Raw genomic sequence first — 5,787 nt, forward strand, 5'->3', positions numbered from 1 at the left:
CACATATTGTCCTTGAAGCAGTTTGTTTGTATTGCCGCTTTTTTAAGAATTCTTCACTGTTTCTTATTTTTACTGTGAATCTCAGAATTCTAGATTATAAATAGAAAAATGTTTTTTGATATTTTACATATGACTGTAAACTTCTTCTCTTGACTAGTAGTAATAATATAAAAAGTGTGTGTGATAAATGATCAGTTCTATAATTCCGGTGGTTAAAATTTAGTTACTTGTTCTTCAGTTATAAATTTCCCAGTCCTCATGCACATCTGCATTCGAGGCTCCGTCAGGGACCTCCATCGCAGATCCGTCCAAGAATACCGGATGCTATAGTACAGCATGCTTGGCTATTACCAGTAAAATCAGACACCCCAACGTAACCCATTAAAGTCAATGGGCTCCGGTAGTGATGGCCGTGCAGTGGAACTGATGGTTCCGATTTTTCCGCTGTTCTGCACCTCTGAGGCCAAATCCACACGATGCGTATTATGAGCGGATTTGCCGTGCGTGTTTTAGTGCGGCAAATCCACAGCGTAAAACAGTACCAGCAAAGTGAATGAGATTTCAATAAATCTCATTTACATGTTGCAGATTTTTATTTTTTTCTGCACGTAAATTGACCTTCAGCGTGTATTTTAAGATCTGCAGCGTGTCAATTTATCTTGTGTTTCCGCGTGAGAATTGTATCTGACTAGTTTAAAAAAAAAATAAAAAAAATCACCGACATCTGCAGCATAGAAACGCACCTATTTCCGCATCAAAATGTGAACCGCACCTAAAAACGCATAAAAAAAAACGCACTTAGGTGCGGAATTACCTGCGGTTTTGATGTCGATTTTCTGCAACGTGTGCATGTAGCCTGATGGGGCACAACAATGGAAAGCTGAATGCTGGGGTGAGGCCAGACTTAATGGGGCCGTGCTGCAGTTTCCTTCACAGCTACTGGCCCTGTTCAGGAAAAAAAAAAAATAGGAACGGGCCCGCTTCGCTAAACAAGCGCTGCAGCCTCTTCATTCTCAGGATTGATGGCGGGGATCAGAAAGTGATGACATATCCTATCAATATGCCATCACTTTATGAGATGTGAACAACATTTTTAAGACTCTGCATCAAGATAATGTCACCTCCTTAGGCTGTGCATGAGATCACCCGGTATCAGGCCCTCTTCTAGATTTTCTATAATAAGTTACGTCCCTGGTAAATGGAAAGAAAGACATAATCCACTGGATCCAATATTAGCTGACTAGTGATCCATTCACTATTGATCTTACAATCTAATACAACTTAAAATCCCATCATATATGTATTGTCCAGGTAAAGGGAACCTGTCAGCAGTTTTGAGACCTCAAAACTGCTGACTGGTTCCATTTAACCTCTTCCCATCCCAGCAAAATATAACTGTGTGGGTTGTTAGTAATGTGAACGTTTGTTTGAGCTGGGGCTAAAAAAAAAACGTATTACCACGACTTGCCTGTATTACTACTTTTTAGTTTTATGATGCAATTTTTAAAGTGAAAATTCAGAAGAGGTATAAGGGTGCAGGCACACGCGGCAAATTTCTGCGACTGTAACTCCGTTACATTAGTCTGGGTGGAACTTGCAAAAATCCATGTACCTGCTGCAGAAACCACCAAATTCAGACGAATGGAACTAATTTTCAGTTGCAGAAAATTTCTGCAACAAACTCTGCCACGTGTGAATCCACTGAAGTTTTTGTGGGTATTTATTTTGAGCCAAACACAGGAGTGGGTGCAAAAGTGAGGAGACATATTAGTCTTTTCGTTAAAACCAGCTTTAGGCAGCAGCTACACGTAGATTTTTGTCATACTACAATTTCTCTTCTCATATCTTTCTTAGATATATATTTGACACAACTTCGGTGTTTCACATACAACTTTTTTTTTTTTTTTGGGGGGGGAAACGCAGTTTTGTCGTTGTTTTGTTTTTTAGCCAAAGCCAGAAGTGATTTCAAAAGGAAGAACTTATACTTCTTCCTGCTGGATCCACTTCAGGCTTGGACCGCAAACTGAGCTGTTTTTGCAAAAAAGTGTGTGTGTGTGTGTGTGACAACCTTGAAGTGAGTATTCACTCAATTAAAAGGGGTTGTCTGGAATTAGGGGAAAAAAAAAGCTCATTCCTTTTTAAGTCCATGGATTTTTTTTTTTCTCTCCCCTCTCTGTTCCTATTCAACTCTTCTGAAGAGTGCTCAATTGTGACATGGGACCTCCTGCTTCCACCACGGCAAAGATATGCCAACAAATTAGATATGACCATCCAGATTAGCTTCACAGCAATTGTACAGCGGTTCATATGCTAGCAGGGTAAAGATAATGGGTGAATTTATTAAGACTGGCGTTTCTTATGCCAGTCTTTAACGAGCAATGGAGTAAGATAATTTATTAAGAGGAGGCGTAGATTTGCTCTATAATTTATGCAAATTTCTGGTGACAATTTGTTGGGTTACGGAAGGCCCCGCCCCTTTCTGTAAGCCCTGCCCATTAAAGTGACCTAAACAGGGCAAATGGCAAAAAAGTTGTAGAACGATTGATAAATTCCCCCATTGACCTTACAAGATCCAGGTAAGCGGGTGCTTGTTTGCATATAGTATAAGGTTTAAAGAGGCTCTGTCACCAGATTTTGCAGCCCCTATCTGCTATTGCAGCAGATCGGCGCTGCAATGTAGATTACAGTAACGTTTTTATTTTAAAAAAACGAGCATTTTTGGCCAAGTTATGACCATTTTTGTATTTATGCAAATGAGGTTTGCAAAAGTACAACTGGGTGTCTTGAAAAGTAAAAGTACAACTGGGCGTGTATTATGTGCGTACATCGGGGCGTGTTTACTACTTTTACTAGCTGGGCTTTCTGACGAGAAGTATCATCCACTTCTCTTCAGAACGCCCAGCTTCTGGCAGTGCAGACACAGCGTGTTCTCGAGAGATCACGCTGTGACGTCACTTCCCCAGGTCCTGCATCGTGTCAGACGAGCCGGCACCAGAGGCTACAGATGATTCTGCAGCAGCATCGGCGTTTGCAGGTAAATCGATGTAGCTACTTACCTGCAAACGCTGATGCTGCTGCAGAATCAACTGTAGCCTCTGGTGCCGATGTGGCCGACACGATGCAGAACCTGTGAGTGACGTCACAGATCTGCACTGCCAGAAGCTGGGCGTTCTGAAGAGAAGTGGATGATACTTCTCATCAGAACGCCCAGCTAGTAAAAGTAGTAAACACGCCCCGATATACGCACATAATACTCGCCCAGTTGTACTTTTGCAAGCCTCATTTGCATAAATACAAAAATGGTCATAACTTGGCCAAAAATGCTCGTTTTTTAAAAATATAAACGTTACTGTAATCTACATTGCAGCGCCTATCTGCTGCAATAGCAGATAGGGGTTGCAAAATCTGGTGACAGAGCCTCTTTAAGATCTGTAGCTCTGAACCTCTGGACCCCAGCCTTTCCCAAAGTAGGAGCAAAAAACAAAAAAAAAGTGTTCCAATGCTAGACATTATCTTGTAATAGACTTGTACATCTGTAACCATACTATATGCTTCTGACCAACCCAACAAGATGTCGACCATTTCTATGTAATGCGTGTAAAGATCCAGAGATCGAAACCTCTGGACTTCAGCTTTTACCCATGCCACAACCAGGATCTTCAGGGTACCAGCGCACAATACTTCATATATGGCTGGAGGATCCCACCATGACCGGTATCTTATAATCCTTCAGTCAACCTCACAGAAGTCTATGCTGCGGTTTTCATAATTTCTTGGAAGACCGAAGTGTCAAAAATGGTGTCTCCATGTGACATTCAAGGGCAGACCGAAAAAACCTTTTTATATCTGTACCAACATTGTTGTCAAAACACGTTTCCACAATGACCCAAGAGTCGATTTGGAGAAATACTCCACGTTTTTGATCCTCAAAGTTGTTCAACAGGTTTGTAGTGGAAAAATCTATGGGTGTCAGCTTGTGAAGAGTTCAATGATAAAATACTTCAACCTGACCATGCACGGTCAGTGACTACATAAAAAAAAAAAAACACAACTAGATGTCTGTTTCTAGGATACTGGGTCGGGGATGACGCCTTATGTGAGAATGTGTCAGCAATGCCCACTTAGAAAAAGAGAAAGATGAGGACGGAGGAATTTGTAGGACAAACCTGTTTGGTTCCCTAAAGGGCACAGCACACTCCGCTCCTCCCAGTCCTGAAACCTGGGCTTGGCCGTTTTCAGTGGAGCACATCGTCAGTCACAGCTCACACAGGTAAACTTGAGTCACATCTACCTGACCGCTCTGGAGACAGGTATTACAGACACCCCTGCATTGGGATTGCCCAGGAAGACGAAGGTCTGAATTTTAGGACAGGGCTTGTGAAACAGCACAGGTAAAATCTTATTCTGAATAATTCCTTGTTAACGCTCTAAGGGGGTCTGTAGCTGTAAGTAGATATGGCTGGAAAAAATAGCACTTGTAATAAAGTACGCTGCGGTGACTGCGGCTGCAGAGGGGGTGAGCGTTTACATCTATATAATACATAAATGTCTATGGACAAATGTCTATATGGACGCAAGTATGTAAACAAGCGCCCCCTCTTACTGCAGCGGGTCCCCAAGATGTCCCATACATTACCTATCGATGGGTTTCATCATGGATGGAGATCAGCAGGAGTTCGAATATATTGGCTATATCGACTTATGTCAGTGCTTACATGGCCAGATTTACTTGTACTTTATATTGTTCTGCAGTTATATTACTATATATATATATATATATATATATATATATATATATATATATATAGATCATATTGATGCATATATGTTACATTTCTATTCACTTCTATAAGGTTTTAATACATACTGTCCGATTCTACGTCATCCCGGTATCATGTTGCCCTAGTTTCTCCATAACCAACTAACAGTGGAAGTTTACCTTTTTTGTCGGGCATTTAAATGGCCTCCTGTTATCAGCCATTTTCATTAATGCCCTTACTGTAGAAGGCCAGAAAAACCCTTCCCCAATGACCCCTACTTTATCTGGCATATCTCCAGTGCTGAGACTCTCTAGGAATATTAACGTACATATGTCTAAATGATATTAGCAGCATGTATATTAGGTTCAATAGCCCTTTAAGGTTTCCATTAATTACCAATTAATGTAATATATACTGTGTATGTGTGTGTGTGTGTGTGTATATATATATATATATATATATATATATACACATACACATACACAGTGTTTGTATTTAAAGGGTTAACAGCATATACTGTATTTTCACATTTACACCTAAGACAATCGGCTGGTGCAGCAAACGGCAATCAATGAGACATCGTTGATCGGCGCTCGTTTGCTCCCGTCACACGGAGCTATGGATGGAGACGAGCGGTCGTTATAGTTCACTTTTTTTAAACGATACAATCGCCAGATGATGGAGCGTTTCCTCGTTCATCTGCTGATCGCTGCCCTGTTTAAATAAGCGTTCTATGAATGCTTGTCTGCACGATAATTTGCCAGTGTGAAAGGGCCTTTAAATGGCGTAATTGCTTTTTTAAATCAATTAGAAATCTTTTTAGGACTTAATGTTTTAATCTCCGTTTAATATGTATCTAGCCTCTACAAATAGATTACTAACTGGTCTGCAGATTAGTGGGGTGAAACTTCTCCAGTTGTTGTGAAACTACATCTCCCAACATTCATTAAAAACTTTCTTACTAGTTGAAAATAAGTGAATGTTTTAAAAAAAAAAAAAATAACACCAGTTATGGTCATGTAACATA

This window comes from Rhinoderma darwinii, chromosome 8, assembly GCF_050947455.1.
Source record: "Rhinoderma darwinii isolate aRhiDar2 chromosome 8, aRhiDar2.hap1, whole genome shotgun sequence".
In the NCBI taxonomy this organism is placed as follows: domain Eukaryota; kingdom Metazoa; phylum Chordata; class Amphibia; order Anura; family Rhinodermatidae; genus Rhinoderma; species Rhinoderma darwinii.